This window comes from Salmo salar, chromosome 12 (assembly GCF_965601325.2).
Source record: "Salmo salar chromosome 12, fSalSal1, whole genome shotgun sequence".
Lineage (NCBI taxonomy): Eukaryota > Metazoa > Chordata > Actinopteri > Salmoniformes > Salmonidae > Salmo > Salmo salar.
In genome coordinates this window covers 8,559,764-8,580,496 of record NC_138302.1, presented here as the reverse complement: position 1 = coordinate 8,580,496, position 20,733 = coordinate 8,559,764, and positions in this window count along the sequence as shown.

Sequence of the window (20,733 nt, the reverse complement as noted above, 5' to 3'; positions counted from 1 at the left end):
AGCAGCCAGAAGTTAAAACCATGTTGAACAATTTAAGCACAGCATTTTGCAACTCAGGTGTGCTGCTTTTCAGCATTTCATTTCTGATGTTGCCTAGACCACAAGCCTTCTTTGATTTAATAGATTTGAGCTTTTCATTTAGTTCTTGTTGGGTTATTGGGTAATCTAATGGATTTTGGTTGTTTTTAATGACTGATTCAAGGATGTTCAATTTTTCTTTAATTTCTAATTGGTTCTGTTGAAAGTCTTTTTGTGGGATGTTTTTGTATAGATTATCAAAATACGTTTTCCAAATTCCTACATCTTGTATGGCTAATTCCTGTGGCTTTGTTGTGCTTAAATTGTTCCACATGTCCCAGAACTGATTTTGGTCAATTGCGTTTTCAATTTCATCAAGTGTCTTGTTGGTATAATTCAGTTTCTTGCGTTTCAGTGTTTGTTTATACTGTTTCAGAGTTTCAAAGTATTCATATCGTAGCTCTGGGTTGTTTTGCTGCTTCTGTTTTTCGTTTGACATTTGTCTTAGGTGTTTTCTAATTGTTTTACATTCATTATCAAACCATTTATCAGAAACATGTTGTTTTTTGTTTCTGATGTTGCATTTCTTTGGTTTTCTCAAATTTGCTTTCGATGCTGCTTTTTGGAATATGCAGTTGATGTTTTGAGTAGCCGAATTGACACCCTCTTTATTGTTTTGGTATTGTGAGTTATTGAAAAACTGTATAGAGTTCATCATTTCATTTGAGTTCAACGTTTCAATGAATCTCTCTGCACTGTTTGGAGCCCATCTGTACGATGGGTTTATGTTGTAGAGTTTAATGGGCTGTTTTTTTGAATGAGTATTGCCGGTTAATTTCTTCAGAAACACGTTGATCTGACTGTGATCTGACAATGGTGTCTGTGGTCTGACAGTGAATGCACTAATGGAGGAGTGGTCGATGTCAGTGATGGCATAATCGACTACACTTGTCCCAAGAGCTGAGCAGTAAGTAAACCGACCTAAAGAGTCCCCTCTGATTCTGCCATTAAGCATGTATAGGCCTAAGGCTCGACAGAGATTCACTAACTCCTTCCCATTTTTGTTCAGTATTTGGTCAGGACTGTTTCTATTATTTATAATAGGGCTACTGTACAAGGAGGGGTGTCCAAATATGTGGTGGTTACCTCCCACATCAGTGTAGTCAGGCTCAGAACCTGTTCTTGCATTGAAATCTCCACAAAGAAGCACTTTACCCTCTGCCTGAAATGTAATAATTTCTGTGTGGAGATTGTGGAAAAACTGATCATCATAATATGGTGAATCTGAAGGAGGAGCATAAGCTGCACATATGTATTCATCATTGTCACAGTAGATTGTGCCTTTGTTAAGTTTTAGCCAAATGTGACTGGTACCTTTTTTCATTTCATTCAGTGCTAAGTCCTGCTTATGCCAAATGATGATTCCACCTGAGTCTCGGCCCAGTTTAACATTTTTATGTTTGATTGATGGTAGTAAACTTTCTCTATAGCCTGAGGGACACTGAGTATCTATGTCTCCACGACACCATATTTCCAGTAGGATTATGATGTCCTGTCCCTTGATGTTTTTAATCAATTCTGGATTTGTTGTTTTATAACCAAAATGTGAAGAGTATAGGCCCTGGATATTCCAAGAGCTGATAGTTAATGATCTCATTTATAATAAGTGATATTCACTGGTTTGAGTAAAGTACATTGAAATAATAATAATAATAACATACATACATACATACATACATACATACATACATACATACATACATACATACATACATACATACATACATACATACATACATACATACATACATACATACATACATACATACATACATACATACATACATACATACATACATACATACATACATTACTATAATACCGGTGCCAATAAAATTAAGAATAGTTGTAAACAAATGAATAAGAATGGAATAAGATTGCATGAAAAATAAGTACAATGCAATCTGCAAGTGTGTGTGTGTGTGTGTGTGTGTGTGTGTGTGTGTGTGTGTGTGTGTGTGTGTGGTGTGTGTGTGTGTGTGTGTGTGTGTGTGTGTGTGTGTGTGTGTGTGTGTGTGTGTGAATTAAAGGGTCTGTCTAGCTCAGTAGTCTGCATATTAGTTGCTGTAGTTGGTGCACCTCTCCTATCTCTGATTGTTCTAGGTATCTTTTGCCAGAGGTTACCTCAGCATATGTAGGCTGATGATCTGAATGATACATGGTGTGGACTGCATCATGTGGTGTACTTCTCTGAAGGACAGTGTTCTGTCCGACCCTGGAGTAGTGATCAGAGCTGTGTTGTGATGGGCCAGGTCCAGTAGAGCTGTGTTGTGATGGGCCAGGTCCAGTAGAGCTGTGTTGTGATGGGCCAGGTCTAGTCGTGCTGTCCTGAGGTGGGTCTGGTCTGGTAAATCTGTGTTGTGATGGGCCTGGTCTAGTAGAGCTGTGTTGTGATGGGCCTGGTCTAGTAGAGCTGTGTTGTGATGGGCCTGGTCTAGTAGAGCTGTGTTGTGATGGGACGGGTCTAGTCGTGCTGTCCTGAGGCGGGTCTGGTAAATCTGTGTTGTGATGGGTCTGGTCTAGTAGAGCTGTGCTGTAATAAGCCGTGTCTGGCTCTTCTCTCCTGGGGATGGTGGAGGTACTGTTGTTTCAGAATGTGGGGCGGGGGACCTCTGTTGCTGGGGTGATGGGTGTGTGGGTCCCTGCCAAGTGTTGCATTTTTTAGGTCCTTGGCAAAGGTTCTGATACTGTCCTGATCAAGATGTACATTATCGTATAAGTGTTGACATGTCAGCGTGGGGACGTGAGCCGTTCTGACGTTGAGCAGTGAGGCACAGTCCACAGTGATCTGTTGATTTATTTTGTTGATCAACTGTCCTGGGAAGTCTTTTCTTGGTAGGATGTCTCAGTCTTTGAAAGGGTCATTTATCTCTCTCTATCTCTCTCCCTCTCTCTCCCCCTTGACTGGGAATGTTAAGGGTGAAGAAGTTGTGAATCTCGGGGGGCCCTTGCACACAGGGGAACAATAAGTACACAAAATAACTGACAACCTGGACCCCCAGGTGTCTTTCAAAACATCTGTTTTACTAACGACCTAAACAGATCATTTTTACCCTTTTAAAAATAGTATATGGGAGATGTCCGGGGGATGTCTGTCTTTGAAAGGGTCATTGTAATATTTAAGATGTCCCCTTTACTGATGACCTAAACAGATACATTTTACCCCCCATAAAAGAGTGTCCGAGGGATGTCTCAGTCAACCCCCCCAAAAAAGCCCCAGAGGCCTCACACCATCCTCTTTGAAAGGTTTATTGTACTCTTTAACTATGCTTCCTTTACTGACGACCTAAACAGATCAGATTTAATGGTCAAGAGGTTGTTTTCTATTTATGAAGGAATAAATGATGAAGAGGATATAGACCACAAAAAAAAAGATAATTGTATTGTTAACGATGTGCCCTTTACTAATGACTTAAACAGATCATTTTACCCCATGAATAACCTTTTACTGCAGGGGGCTAAAATAGGGGCCTTCAATGCTGCAGAAATGTTTTACCCTTCCCCAGATCTGTGCCTCAACACAATCCTGTCTCGGAGCTCTACGGACAATTCCTTCAACCTCATGCCTAGGTTTTTGCTCTGACATGCACTGTCAACTGTGAGACCTTATATAGACAGGTGTGTGCCTTTCCAAATCATGTCCAATCAATTGAATTTACCACAGGTGGACTCCAATCAAGTTGTAGAAATATCTCAAGGATGATCAATGGAAACAGGATGCAGCTGAGCTCAATTTCGAGTCTCATAGCAAAGGGTCTGAATACTTATGTAAAACATTTTTTTGAGTTTAATACGTTTGCAAAAAATGTATAAAAAGCTTGTTTCCGCTTTGTCATTATGGGGTATTGTGTGTAGATTGCTGAAGAAATTGTTTAATTTAATCCATTTTAGAATAAGATGTAACGTAACAAAATGTGAAAAAAGTCAAGGGGTCTGAATACTTTCCAAAGAAACTGTAAGTGATTGAGGAGAGAGCATCATTGCTATATTCTAATTAAAATCATTGACCCATAAGAGAACACATGACCAAAGCAATGCGTGACCCATATAGAATTAAAACAACATTCATCTTAATGAGAAATATAATGGAATAAACAAATGTTTGCATAATCAAAGACATGAAAACTGGTGGAAACATTGTATTTAGCTAGGACTTCATAAGGTCAGGAAGGTTACTGAGAATAACAATAGACAACAGTAAATGTTAGTAGTTTAGGGATGAAGATAGTGAAGGTTCATCAATGTTAAAGATGTTTTTTAATTTGACGTGGAAACAGTGTTTATTCAACCAGTAGGAAGCTTGTAAATGCCCCCAGGAAAGTGGAATGAGGAAGTCTTCATTGAGACAATCATGAAACAGCAATCTGTGGTTGAGTTGTGGTGGATATTATAAAATAAGGATCTGCTGGAGTCCAAGTCAAACCAAGATGATCTATTTCTGAGCTCAAAGAGAATAACAGAGTTTGGTATTTTGACATTTTGACATTTTATTAGGATCCCCATTAGCTGTGGCAAAAGCAGCAGCTACTCTTCCTGGGGTCCACACAAAACATGACACATAATACAGCACATCAATAGACAAGAACAGCTCAAGGACAGAACTACATACATTTTGTAAAAGGCACACGTGGCCTACATATCAATGCATACACACAAACTATCTAGGTCAAATAGGGGAGAGGGGTTGTGCCGTGAGGTGTTGCTTTATCTGTTTTTTTAAACCAGGTTTGCTGTTTATTTGAGCAATATGAGATTGAAGGAAGTTCAATTCAATAAGGGCTCTATATATGTCACGTCCTGACCAGCAGATGGAGCTAGTGTTTTAGTTTTGGGGTCAGGACGTGGCATGTTTGTGTTGGTTAAATGTTGGGTGGATGATTGGGACTTCCAATTGAAGGCAGGTGTGTATAGTTGCCTTTGATTGGAAGTCCTATATAGGTGTGTGTGTTTGTCTTTGGGGTTGTGGTGAATTGTTCTGTGCTTAGCCGTGTGCCTAGTCAGACTGTTATTGTCGTGTTATTGTTTTCCTGTTGATGCCTTACTGGAGTCTATTAAAGTATGAGTATTCACAGTCTCGCTGCGCCTTGGTCCTCTTCTCTCCAGTACGACATTTTCAAGGATGAGTACAACTTATTTTATGACAGAATTCCCCACCAAAAAAGGACCAAGCAGCGGAAGAAGGCTGGCTAGGTAAGGGAGACCGAGAGGCACCCCCAATAATTTTTTAGGGGGGGGCACAAGGGCTGTTTGACGGGGCAAGAGCTGCCCGCCAGTCAACAGTCGCCAGAGCTGCCCGCCAGTCAACAGTCGTCACCAGAGCTGCCCGCCAGTCAACAGTCGTCACCAGAGCTGCCCGCCAGTCAACAGTCGTCACCAGAGCTGCCCGCCAGTCAACAGTCGTCACCAGAGCTGCCCGCCAGTCAACAGTCGTCACCAGAGCTGCCCGCCAGTACACAGTCGTCAGAGCTGCCCGCCAGTCAACAGTCGTCAGAGCTGCCCGCCAGTCAACAGTCGTCAGAGCTGCCCGCCAGTCAACAGTCGTCAGAGCTGCCCGCCAGTCAACAGTCGTCAGAGCTGCCCGCCAGTCAACAGTCGTCAGAGCTGCCCGCCAGTCAACAGTCGCCAGAGAGGTCAGACTGCGCTGAACTGCCGGAGTGGCCAGACTGCGCTGAACTGCCGGAGTGGCCAGACTGCGCTGAACTGCCGGAGTGGCCAGACTGCGCTGAACTGCCGGAGTGGCCAGACTGCGCTGAACTGCCGGAGTGGCCAGACTGCGCTGAACTGCCGGAGTGTCCAGACTGCCCTGACCTGCCGGAGTGGCCAGACTGCCCTGACCTGCCGGAGTGGCCAGACTGCCCTGACCTGCCGGAGTGGCCAGACTGCCCTGACCTGCCGGAGTGGCCAGACTGCCCTGACCTGCCGGAGTGGCCAGACTGCCCTGACCTGCCGGAGTGGCCAGACTGCCCTGACCTGCCGGAGTGGCCAGACTGCCCCGACCGTCCCGAGGGGCCCTCCTGTCCCCCGGCCCAGCCCGAGGGGCCCTCCTGTCCCCCGGCCCAGCCCGAGGGGCCCTCCTGTCCCCCGGCCCAGCCAGAGGGGCCCTCCTGTCCTCCGGCCCAGCACGAGTGGTCCGTCTGCCAGGGTCAGCCCAAGTGGCCCATCTGCCCGGCGCAGCTAGCAGCGCCACCGAAGTGGGCTACGCCGACGGTGGAGCAAGGTCCACGCCCTGCACCTGAGCCACCTCCAGGATAGGTGGGTTGGGGAGGGAGGGTGTAGCACAGTGCTGTCGGTGCCGGCAGCCACCCTCCCTTCCCTCCCTTATTGTTTTAGGGTTATTGTTTATGGGTTTTGTGTTGGGGTTTTTTGTTGGTAGGTGCATTCCGGGGTCTGCACCTTGAGGGGGGGGGGTACTGTCACGTCCTGACCAGCAGATGGAGCTAGTGTTTTAGTTTTGGGGTCAGGACGTGGCATGTTTGTGTTGGTTAAATGTTGGGTGGATGATTGGGACTTCCAATTGAAGGCAGGTGTGTATAGTTGCCTTTGATTGGAAGTCCTATATAGGTGTGTGTGTTTGTCTTTGGGGTTGTGGGGAATTGTTCTGTGCTTAGCCGTGTGCCTAGTCAGACTGTTATTGTCGTGTTATTGTTTTCCTGTGGATGCCTTACTGGAGTCTATTAAAGTATGAGTATTCACAGTCTCGCTGCGCCTTGGTCCTCTTCTCTCCAGTACGACATTTTCAAGGATGAGTACAACTTATTTTATGACAATATAATACTGCACACTTTCTTGAATTTGTTCTGGAAACTTGGGGACTGTGAAAAGACCCCTGGTGGCATGTCTGGTGGGATAAGTGTGTGTGTCAGAGCTGTGTGTAAGTTGACTTGTAAGAACTTTGATGATATACATTTACATTTTTTACATTTGAGTCATTTAGCAGACGCTCTTATCCAGAGCGACTTACAGTAATGAATACATACATTTCATTTTCATTTCATGCATTTTTTTTTTGTACTGGCCCCCCGTGGGAATCGAACCCACAACCCTGGCGCTGCACACCATGCTGGCGTTGCAACCACCATGCTCTACCAACTGGGCCAACAATGCAAATGTCAACAATGGAGCAAATGCATCACATCCAAATATCACTTGATTATCTGTAGTGCTGGAGGAATGACACACCCAGATAAACAGAGTTTAAAAATGGACCATTTAAACACATGGGTTCTGATCTACTTTATATTCAAACTGACAGACTCAATATTCAATTCATGTTTTCTAATAGAAACATACAAATATGTTTGAGTATTCTTCGTACAATTCAATTTCATATGGTAAAAACAGGTAAACACATTATTGGTCAACAATATAAGACAACGGGAGCACTGTGTATGTTCTCTGATGAATTTTAAGTCAATTTGATGTGAAATAGCAATTTACACACTAGGATAAGTAAATATTCTCTCTCCTGTGTGGATTCTCTCATGACGTTTAAGTGACTGTGATGAGTAATATGTTTTCCCACAGTCTGAGCTTTTGTAAGCCTGGGCAAAAGCTTTGCACACTGGGAGCATGTAAGTCTTTCTCCCCTGTGTGTATTCTCTCATGTATTTTCAGAGTCCCAAACATTGTAAATCGCTTTCCACACTGGGAGCAGTGGTAAGGCTTCTCCCCTGTGTGTATTTTCTCGTGTTGGTTCAGGTGTCCTTTCTGGTTAAAACTCTTGCCGCACTGGGAGCAGTGGTAAGGCTTCTCCCCTGTGTGTATTCTCTCATGTTGTTTCAGCTCCCATAAGAGGTTAAACCTCTTGCCACACTGGGAGCAATGGTAAGGCTCCTCCCCTGTGTGTATTCTCTCATGTTGTTTCAGCTCCCATAAGAGGTTACAACCGTGTCCACACTGGGAACAATGGTAAGGCTTCTCCCCTGTGTGTATTCTCTCATGTCGTTTCAGCTCCCAAAAGTGCTTACAAGCCTTTCCACAGTGGGAACACTGGTGTCTTCTTGCTGGTTTGGACGTACCTGGCTCTGGTTCCTCTGAGTCTGGTCTTTCTCCTACCAAAGACAGTGTGTTTTTTAAAATGGAGACCCGAATGAAACCTCCACATGACAAAATGGCCTTGCTACGAGGGTAAATCCTAATCAGATCCCTCAATAACTTGAGGCCAGTTTTAACTATCTTGGTGTGATTTTAAAACAAATGTTGTAGAGTTTCCTGGTAATTACTGATAATATGTTTACATTACTTATTTTATTCATTCTGTTTTACAAGTCAGAACACAAAAAACTAAACAGTTCTAGGACACTGAAGACACAGACGTCGCTGGATTCCAATCGAGCAGGTGGTTCTAAATATATAACTTTCATAGCTGTATGATACAGAATGCGACCTACACTCTTCCTTAAACATAAAATAAGTAAATAAGTAATTTTAAGTGGAAGTCCAAAACTTGTTTTTTACGTCGAAGACAGAAAGCACATCAGTAACATCTCCCCGTTGTTGAAAGGGTTCGACACATGCTGTTTAAATGGCCCAATTTCTTATTTAGACGTTCACAGATTTTCAACATTTTGACTATCGCTGATGTCATATTTTGGGTAAAGTAAAAAATAAGGTGAAATATTTTGGGTAGATGTTCCTAAAACTGATAGTAACTACAATAAACAAAAATATAAACGCAACATGTAAAGTGTTCGATGTTCCATGAGCTGAAAAAAAAGATTGCAGAATTTTTTACATCCCTGTTAGTGAACATTTATTCTTTGCCAAGATAATCCATCCACCTGACAGGTGTGGCATATCAAGAAGCTGATTGAACAGCTTGATTATTACACAGGTGTACCTTGTGCTGGGGACAATAAAAGGTCCCTCTAAAATGTGCAGTTTGTCACACAACAATGCCACAGATGTCTCAGAGGGAGCGTGCAATTGGCATGTTGCCTGCAGGAAGGTCCACAGGAGCTGTTGCCAGGGAATTTCATGTACAGTGGCAGTCAAGAGTTTGGACTCACCTACTCATTCAAGGGTTTTTCTTCATTTTTACTATTTTCTACAATGTAGAATAATTGCGAAGACATCAAAACTATTAAAAAACATATGGAATCATGTAGTAATCACAAGTGTTAAACAAATAAAAAAATATATTAGATTCTTCAAAGTAGCCACCCTTTGCCTTGATGACAGCTTTGCACACTCTTGGCATTCTCTCAACCAGCTTCACCTGGAATGCTTTTCCAACAGTCTTGTAGGAGTTCCCACATAAGCTGAGCACTGTTCTAAAACTTTTGACCAGTAGTGTAGAATAATATAAATGTAGATCATATGTTAATGAAGCAATACATACACATTTGAAGTGTCTTGAGTTTAGATTGCCTGTTCTAGAGTCTTGTAAAGATAGTGGGTTGACTGGGACAGGCATTGTAACATCCATAATGTTTTTGTAAAACACGCACCTTACATCGGATCATCTTGAAACTTTCTCTCTAAAGCTAACTTTCATCAAGGTTTTATATGGTCTATTGGTTTCTCTCTGTTCATTGGCAGAATCCTTTTTTCAGTGTTATGTACAGACATAGAAAACCATCACATCAAGGAGGTGTAACATTGATGAATGTCTATTCAATGTGCAACAGTAGTCTTCTGTAACAAGTAATACGTTGTAAATATGTTTACTGTAGTTCAGATAGAGCCTGATCAGCAGGGCGGGCAATATAGCACACAACTGTATCGTCTGTATGCAGGTAACAGTTTATTATGACAAAACAACATTGTTAATTTATACAATATAGTTGTTTATTAGACATTCTAACATATAACCCAATGCCTAGGTACTAAAGATTTTATATGCAACATTTGAACAACAATTTTGACCACCCTTGGGTTATGATGTATATGACATGACAAGATACATTGGCAACTTTAGTAATCTTTTTTTATTGACATGTTTATAATCCAAAAGTATGTTTTCAGACAGGAGGGAAATACTGTTTATGTCAAACTGTAGAAAACAAGAACCTTTGGTGAATCAAGGACTTCCTGATATTTTATATACTACACACGTCCAGAAGGCTGGTTCTGACAATAAACTTTTCCATTTCAAACGAGGCTGTCAAGACAGGACCGTACTGTAGTACTACACTATTACACTGTTATGTACTACTAATGTACTAGTATCTAAGATGTTAAGGAATATCTACAAGGGGAACATGTACACAATATAACACATTCCCACAGCATCTAAGGCTGCATATACTGACACTGACATTGTATTTTGTTATGTGACAGTAGCATAAGTATACAGAACCAGTCAAAAGTTTGGACACACCTACTCATTCAAGGATTTTTCTTTATTTTCTACATTGTAGAAAATTCCTTCCTCACCTCGCTCATCAACTCATCCTTGACCGCTGGCTACGTCCCTTCTGTCTTCAAGAGAGCGAGAGTTGCACCCCTTCTGAAAAAACCTACACTCGATCCCTCCGATGTCAACAACTACAGACCAGTATCCCTTCTTTCTTTTCTCTCCAAAACTCTTGAACGTGCCGTCCTTGGCCAGCTCTCCTGCTATCTCTCTCAGAATGACCTTCTTGATCCTAATCAGTCAGGTTTCAAGACTGGGCATTCAACTGAGACTGCTCTTCTCTGTGTCACGGAGGCTCTCTGCACTGCTAAAGCTAACTCTCTCTCCTCTGCTCTCATACTTCTAGACCTATCTGCTGCCTTTGATACTGTGAACCATCAGATCCTCCTCTCCACCCTCTCCGAGTTGGGCATCTCCGGCGCGGCCCACGCTTGGATTGCGTCCTACCTGACAGGTCGCTCCTACCAGGTGGCGTGGCGAGAATCTGTCTCCGCACCATGCGCTCTCACCACTGGTGTCCCCCAGGGCTCTGTTCTAGGCCCTCTCCTATTCTCGCTATACACCAAGTCACTTGGCTCTGTCATATCCTCACATGGTCTCTCCTATCATTGCTATGCAGACGACACACAATTAATCTTCTCCTTTCCCCCTTCTGATAACCAGGCGGCGAATCGCATCTCTGCATGTCTGTCAGACATATCAGTGTGGATGACGGATCACCAGCTCAAGCTGAACCTCGGCAAGACGGAGCTGCTCTTCCTCCCGGGGAAGGACTGCCCGTTCCATGATCTCGCCATCACGGTTGACAACTCCCTTGTGTCCTCCTCCCAGAGTGCTAAGAACCTTGGCGTGATCCTGGACAACACCCTGTCGTTCTCCACTAACATCAAGGCGGTGACCCGATCCTGTAGGTTCATGCTCTACAACATTCGCAGAGTACGACCCTGCCTCACACAGGAAGCGGCGCAGGTCCTAATCCAGGCACTTGTCATCTCCCGTCTGGATTACTGCAACTCGCTGTTGGCTGGGCTCCCTGCCTGTGCCATTAAACCCCTACAACTCATCCAGAACGCCGCAGCCCGTCTGGTGTTCAACCTTCCCAAGTTCTCTCACGTCACCCCGCTCCTCCGCTCTCTCCACTGGCTTCCAGTTGAAGCTCGCATCCGCTACAAGACCATGGTGATTGCCTACGGAGCTGTGAAGGGAACGGCACCTCCATACCTTCAGGCTCTGATCAGGCCCTACACCCAAACAAGGGCACTGCGTTCATCCACCACTGGCCTGCTGGCCCCCCTACCTCTGAGGAAGCACAGTTCCCGCTCAGCCCAGTCAAAACTGTTCGCTGCTCTGGCACCCCAATGGTGGAACAAGCTCCCTCACGACACCAGGACAGCGGAGTCAATCACCACCTTCCGGAGACACCTGAAACCCCACCTCTTTAAGGAATACCTAGGATAGGATAAAGTAATCCTTCTAACCCCCCCCCCCCCCCCCCCCCTTAAAATATTTAGATGCACTATTGTAAAGTGGTTGTTCCACTGGATATCATAAGGTGAATGCACCATTTTGTAAGTCGCTCTGGATAAGAGCGTCTGCTAAATGACTTAAAATGTAATATCCTGGTTGGGATAGGGGGCAGTATTTTCACGGCCAGATATAAAACATACCCGATTTAATCTGGTTACTACTCCTGCCCAGAAACTAGAATATGCATATAATTCGTAGATTTGGATAGAAAACACTCTAAAGTTTCTAAAACTGTTTGAATGGTCTCTGTGAGTATAACAGAACTCATATGGCAGGCCAAAACCTGAGAAGATTCTATACAGGAAGTGCCCTGTCTGACAATTTGTTCTCCTTCTAGGGCATCTCTATCAAAAATACAGCATCTCTGCTGTAACGTCACATTTTCTAAGGCTTCCATTGGCTCTAGGAAGGCGCCAGAAAGTGGAATGAGAGCTCTGCAGTCTCTGGGCGAAAAACAGCAGGGGTTTTTGTGAGTGGTCCGTCTGAGAACAATGACACTGGAGTGCGCGTGCACGAGACGACTCCATTTTTTTCTTTCAGTGTTTGAATGAACACAACGTCGCCCGGTTGGAATATTATCGCTATTTTACGAGAAAAATAGCATAAAAATGTATTTTAAACAGCGTTTGACATGCTTCGAATTACGGTAATGGAATATTTCGAAATTTTTTGTCCCGAAATGCGCCGGCGCGTCACCCTTAGGATAGTGACTTGAACGCACGAACAAAACGGAGCTATTTGGATATAACTATGGATTATTTCGAACCAAAACAACATTTGTTGTTGAAGTAGAAGTCCTGGGAGTGCATTCTGACGAAGAACAGCAAAGGTAATCCAATTTTTCTTATAGTAAATCTGAGTTTGGTGAGGGCCAAACTTGGTGGGTGTCAAATTAGCTAGCCGTGATGGCCGGGCTATGTACTCAGAATATTGCAAAATGTGTTTTCACCGAATAGCTATTTTAAAATCTGACACCGCGATTGCATAAAGGAGTTCTGTATCTATAATTCTTAAAATAATTATGTTTTTTGTGAACGTTTATCATGAGTAATTTAGTAAATTCACCGGAAGTTTGCGGTGGGTATGCTAGTTCTGAACATCACATGGTAATGTAAAAAGCTGTTTTTTGATATAAATATGAACTTGATTGAACAAAACATGCATGTATTGTATAACAATGTCCTAGGAGTGTCATCTGATGATCATCAAAGGTTAGTGCTGCAATAAGCTATGGTTTTGGTTTTTGTGACATATATGCTTGCTTTGAAAATGGCTGTGTGATTATTTTTGGGAGGGTACTCTCCTGACATAATCTAATGTTTTGCTTTCGTTGTAAAGCCTTTTTGAAATCGGACAATGTGGTTAGATGAAGGAGAGTCTTGTCTTTAAAATGGAGTAAAATAGTCATATGTTTGAGAAATTGAAGTTATAGCATTTTTGAGGTATTTGTATTTCGCGCCACTCTATACCATTGGATATTGGTGAGGCGTTCCGCTAGTGGAACGTCTGTCCCTAACAGGTTATTAACTAACAATACAAAAAAATCCATGTAAATCCATACGATTCCTTTTAAAGATTTAGAAATATAGAAATTGCAGAACGAGCAATGCCAGAGTGTGGAATATAAATATATAGTTTGTTTACAATGTACATGATGGTGTGTAAAGACATTACGGACCGTATATGAATAGAAAAGGTATGTACAGCAGTAGTTATATAGGATGAGCCTGGACTAGAATACAGGGTGGAGTACTGGGTGGTAGACGGCTAATCACAGTGACTAAAGTGCAGGACAGGGTACTGGGCGGAGGCCGGCTAGAGGTGACTATTTAACCGTCTGATGACCTGGAGGTAAACCACACAATAAGTATTGTGGTGGCAGCATTATGTTATGGGAATGCTTGTCACTGGCAGGGATTGGGGAGTTTGTCAGGATCAAAATAAATATGAAAGGAGCAAAGCCCAGGTAAAAGGTTCGAGGAAAACCCACCTCAGTCTTCTGAAAACCTGTTTCCATCACATCTGTCTTGAGTTTTTTATACGGTATGGCTTTACCACCATTTCTGGAGTGCATTTTGACTTTGTTGATAGCTAGCTGTGATAGCTAGCGGTGTTAAGACTTAGCAGCTAACTGGCTACCGATCAACTTATTGTGTGTATGGAATATTCATATTGGACTGTACATCTAGCTAGCTGGCTACTGATCAACCTATTGTGTGTATTGAACATTCATTGGACTTGCATTTGTAAGACTTCTCACCTGTGTGCAGTTTCATGTGTTCTTTCAGCTTTCCTGAATGGTTAAATCTCTTTCCACATTGGGAGCAGTGGTAGGGCTTCTCCCCGGTGTGTATTTGCTCATGAGCTTTCAGGTTTCCTAACTGGGTAAAACGCTTTCCACACTGGGAGCAGCAGTAAGGCTTCTCCCCTGTGTGAATTCGCTCATGAACTTTCAGGCATCATAAATGGGTAAAAAGCTTTGCGCAATGGTAAGGCTTCTCCCCTGTGTGGATTCTCACATGACTATTAAGTGACTGTGATGAGTAATATATCTTTCCACAATCTAAGCATTTGTAAGATTTCTCCCCTGTGTGTATTTGATAAGAGAATTATCTAATAAAGGTAAATGAATCAATAAACCATGATGAATTATTAGTCATACAGCATGGTTAATAAATAATCAATGTAATGATCAATGTAGGGATCGATTGGTCTGATTAGTTCCGGAAAGTCCCGGAAAGTCCCGGAAAGAAATGTGTGTATGCAATTAGTATAGAGAGCTAGAGAAGCAGATGGTCAAGGGAGTAAAACTTCAGAGAGTTCCTAACCTTGAAGGAAAGGAACAGGCTGAGCCAGAAGGTGATAAACAGTGTGAGAAGTCTATGGGGGTTGCAGGTCACCAACAGATTGTGTGTAAATGCATGTGCGTAAGTAAGCAAGAACTATATAATGACTGTTTTGTTATCCTGACGGCAGAACGTTCTCTGAATAAAGCTACAGAAACCTTTTGCAGAAAGTCCTTGCCTAATTATTTTAACCCATTTTCTTACAAACCTTGGGCATTAGTCAAGGCGAATTGATTATTGATTATTATCATCAAGATATAAAATTCTTATAACAATTGGTCCTTCGAGCCGGATCTCAAACTGCCGCTGTCGTTCCAAGGAGACACGGAAACCGTGCACGGGCGGAAATATCCGTAAATCAAAGACCTGGCCCTTTACTGTGGGTTCTTTACAGGCCGGTGGCAAACTGGTATGCGACAGAGGTGGTGACGAGATTCAACGAACATTGAAAAACTCAGCTGCAAAAAACAAGGTTAGTAAGCTTTATTCATTGTTTTGGGGATTAGCACCTGTATGATTACATTAAATAAGGAGTGAGTGATACACCTGTATGTCTGCATTGCATGATGAAATGAGTGAAGCACCTATAGGTCTGCATTACATGATGAAATGAGAAATACACCTGTATGTCTGCATTGCATGATGGAATAAGGGACACAATTGGGTGTTGGCATTTGATGAGGAAGCGATTGTTGTGAATGAAAGGATTGATGTGAGAGTGAAAGGAGGGAGCAAGAAGAGGATTTTAATGTACTCTGGGTGTTAGACGCTGAAATTGATGAATATTATAGCTGGTGACCTGGCTTCAGAAGTTCGCGTGGAGAAAAATCGGTTTTAAAGGGAATCAAGTATTCTGCGCGAATGAAAGGCAGGAATCAGTTGTAAATTCAAAAGGATACGAATTCGAAAGAGATACAGGGTCCGAAACGACCCTGGGCAACTGTGGCCACTGCATAAAACTAAACTAAGGCTTTTGGTGAGACCTGATAACGTAGTAAAAGGGTCAAGAGTCCATAGGGGGATAGTCGGTACCTAAAGATAGAGTTTATTTAGGTCTGATATCCATGGGAGAAGAGAAACCTAATATGGCGGAGTGAGAAACAGATATTAGTGTCAAGAGTTACATGAAGCAACAGATAAATAGGCTGTTAACTAGGGCTTTACGACCCCTGGAAAAGAGTTTATAGTTGCATACGTATGCGACCTAATGTCCGATCAAGAGTCCCCTCTATAGATAAAGTTTCGAGAGAGATAGAGTTATTATGCTGGGATGAGTGATTGCATGTGAGGAGAATCCAGTCAACAATCGCGAGAAGAAGAAAAACAGGCAGTAAAACCTAAAAATAAAACGGGTTGCGGTGTTTGTATATCAGGATCGGTGTGGGGGATCAATCATTCTAGCAGAACATCTCTATATTGATAATTAAGGAAATTAATAGGTGTTGTTACACATAAAATATATATTGATAAAGTCAAGAGTCACAGGGAACGACAGGAAAATAAGAAGAACTTATAGTCGTATAAGTGTGAGATATAAATAATATGTCAGGAAGCATGCGAATAATAATTCTAAAATTCTAGATTAATAACAGTAAATAGCACACATAAAGATTAACAGCGAGTAGACACTGATTGTATTTGGTCCAGAGTTGTATAAATTAAAGCACATAGAATAAAAGATAGTTTAAGGTTCTTATGAATAATAATTTTAAAATTCTAGATTGGGAGAAGAAGCAGAATAAATACGAGGGTACTTTAACAACATGGGTAGTAAATCCTCTAAGGAAATCCCGGAATTGACGGGAGAGGGACGTTTTATGCTGGGAAAAGATAAAAGGAACATTTATTTTGGGCCGAGATGGAGGAAGAAATACGATTTTGATGGATGTTTAAATGTTGAAAGATTGGAATTAATGGTAAAACAAATACACAAGGTCAGTGGGGATAAGACAGAGAAGCAGCGCAAAGAGGTTCTTGACACTGCTCGAGTTTGGCTGGCAGAAGCTAGGAAGAGAGCGGAGGGGGCCAGGGATAAGAGCGTTACTAACAATGATTTGGGTAGCCAGGAAGAGACACAGAGAGGAGGACAGGATTTAGCCACTTTATTGAAAAAGTGGATAGAAACGGAGGGAGAGAGAAAGATGAGAACTAGGGGAAGAGAGCATGTTGGTGGTGCTGCACAACCCAGAGCCCTCAGTAGACTCGTTTACCATAACCAAAGTCCGGATAGGAATAGACAAAAGAAAGGGGGAGATGGATGCTTTAACTGTAACAAACCGGGTTAGTTTGCTAGAGAATGTGAGGTTCTGCGTAAACACTGCAATAAAATAGGTCGAAACTGTAAAAAGAGTGAATCGGTTGAGATAGAGCATCTAACAGTAACTGTCGGGGTAACAGAGTACCTGATAGCAACCCTAGGAGAAATAGCGGGGAGGAGCAGAGACTCTGTAGACAGAAGGGGGAAAACAGGGAGACGCTCTGACAGAGACGGAGAGAAGCAGTGTTTCAATTGTCACAAGCTAGGACACCTTGCTAGACAGTGTAAAGCACCGTGTAACCACTGCAAGGAGGGAAACCATTCTCGTAAAGATTGTAACAAAAACAGAGACAAGAAAGGCCAGAGAGGGAGTAGAGACAGATACAAAGAGAAGGTCAGGCGCCCCCAGCCAGACTCAGAGGAGGAGGAGGCAGGACTAACTATGGAGACGCGGGGGAACAGACACTAGTGAGGGGAAGGACGATTTTCAGAATTTAGTTATAAACAGCGATTGTGAAGTTTTTGAATTGGCTACAATTGATTTGGCATTACAACCAGAACAGAAACCCTATTTGACACTAACAGTAATGGGAGAGAGAATCAAACTTCTGTGTGATACTGGGGCGTGTCTTGTTTTCTGAGTTTTAATAAACATATTAAAATATTTTGATAGGGAATGTTCTGGGAACCTGGGATACAAAATGTAGATAAAGTTCTTAGCTTTAATTTGTTTAATGTAGTAAGAAACACGGTTCTGAAAGGGTGGTATGACTTTTGACCCCTCTGGTGACTTTTCCTGTGTGGTCTGATCAGCCGCAATGAAAAGCCATTTGGATGGTGAATTTAAGGTCATTGGTGGTATTGATTTTAAGGGAATTTGTCAAACTGATAATTATGATGGAGTTAAAGTTCTTAGACACAATTGATCATTTGAACCAATGATAGGACTAAAAGGGCAAAGCCTTAGACTAAGGGTAGGCTTCTTTAAGTCTATTTTCCTAGAACAATAAGGGTAAAATAATTTTTCTTGGTGGAGTAAATCAGATTAGTCATTTTGATCTGATTATGTTATTTGAAAATATTTTGACCAGTAGCAGGGGTATTTTTTACATGATCTAGATAAGTTTATTTTCCCTTAGGAAGTCTGCTGTTGTTGAATTCAGTGTAAGAGATTTAGCACAACAAGGCTGTGGACTTGATATAATAGTATTACTATATTTTGTTGTGAATAAGTTTAATAATGGTAGACTTATGTCAACAGGACAGGGATATATGACATCTGTAGGTGATCCAGGATTATTGAGGGTATCGAGATAAATTTAAGTAGATATGCAATATCTAGACAGGTTGATTTTTCTAAAGTTCAGGAGTGCAACCAAGGAGACAATGAGACATTTAGTCAATATTTGGAAACAACCATGTTATCACAAAAACCTGGAGACAGATAGAAGGGCAGACGGAGAAATCCTCCCCTGCACTGCTGAAACCTTGAGGGTTGGGGAGTAGCAGGAAGAAAGGAGGGGGGCCAGCAGGAGTAGATAGGAAGAGAATTTGGTTCACTTAGCTTTAGGATATTAATTCATGGAGAGACTATCGGCTCCGTTGGCAGGCATGTATTTTAGGTTTGATTTTAAGTTTATGTTTGGTAAATTCGCTAGGAGGAAATATGAAAGCTTAGTTGGTTTCAGGTGTTAGACACTGAACCATTGCCCAGACACTATTCTGCACAGTAGGCCAAAATAGTAGCATTGACTAGAACCGGTGAAATAAGAAAGGAGAGAAAAGTTACTATTTACACAGACAAGCATATAGACATTTAAAACCATACAAAACAGCACAGATAAATCTTAAAGAAGATAAAACACTTGACAGAGAATTGTTACAGAATAGCCGAGGATGAAGGCCCCAGGGAGAATTGGACATGTGGAAAATGAAAGGGGGCATCCTACAAGAGAAGGTCTGACATAAGGATAATTTACTTATCCTACCAAAGACATTGTATGGATACACAGCAATATTGATACATAGGCTAAGCAATGTATCAAGGGGAGGGAAGTATAGTAGAGTAGTTAGGAAAGAGTGATGGCCTAGAGGATAATTACTTTTGTAAGAAGATCCATTCCAACATTTGGAATTGGACTTATTGAACTATTCCGAATTAAGGGGAAGAAGGGGTGTTTAACCTCTATGGGCTAGGTGGGACGCCTGCGTCCCCCCCGTGGTGCACTCCATCAACAGCAGGTGCATTTCAAGAGCGGCAAATTTGAATCCAAATAAATGTCAAAATTCAAATTTTTCAAACATACAACTATTTTACACCCTTTGAAAGATAAACATCTCCTTAATCTAACCACGTTTTACGATTTCAAAAAGGTTTTACGGCGAAAGCATAAATTTAGAGTATGTTAGGACAGTACATTTACAAGAGTTGTGTGTAATGTTTTGTCAATTCAAAGACAGGGTCACCAAAACCATAAAACCAGCTAAAATGATGCACTAACCTTTTACAATCTCCATCAGATGACACTCCTAGGACATTATGTTAGACAATGCATGCATTTTTAGTTCTATCAAGTTCATATTTATATCCAAAAACAGCGTTTTACTATGGCATTGATGTTGAGGAAATCGTTTCCCTCCAATAACCGGCAGTCAAGTCAGCATCACAAATTAAATAATTAAAATTAGAAAACATTGGTAAAATATTATATTGTCATTTAAAGAATTATAGATTTACATCTCTTGAACGCAATCAACTTGCCAGATTTAAAAATAACCTTACTGGGAAATCACACTTTGCAATAATCTGAGCACTGCGCCCAGAAAAATACGCGTTGCGATACAGACTAGTCGTCATGTTGGGGAGATCTAAAATCGAAAATACTATGTAAATAATCCATTACCTTTGATTGTCTTCATCAGATGTCACTTCCAGGTATCACAGGTCCATAACGAATGTAGTTTTGTTCAAAAAAGCTCATCATTTATGTCCAAAAATCTCCGTCTTGTTAGCACATGATCTAAGCCCGCCGGACTTCACTTCATGAACGAGGGGAAAAAATATATTTACGTTCGTTCAAACATGTCAAACGTTGTATAGCATAAATCATTAGGGCCTTTTTTAACCAGAACATGAATAATATTCAAGGTGGACGAATGCATACCCTTTTATAACGTATTGGAACGAGGGTACCCAACATGAACTCGCGCGCCAGGTGTCTAATGGGCCATCATCGTTCCATGGCTCTTGTTCAGTCAGATCTCCCTCCAGAAGACTCAAAACACTTTGTAAAGGCTGGTGACATCTAGTGGAAGCAATAGGAAGTGCCAAAATATTCCTCAGCCCCTGTGTTTTTCAATGGCAAAGGTTTAAAGGTAATACAACACATCAGGTATCCACTTCCTGTCAGAAAATGTCTCAGGGTTTTGCCTGCCAAATGGGTTCTGTTATACTCACAGACACCATTCAAACAGTTTTAGAAACTTTAGAGTGTTTTCTATCCATATATAATAAGTATATGCATATTCTAGTTACTGGGTAGGATTAGTAACCAGATTAAATCGGGTACATTTTTTTTATCCAGCCGTGCAAATACTGCCCCCTAGCCCTAACAGGTTAACAAGAATAGATAAGTATAGCAAATGGGTAGAAGCGTTCCCAACTTACT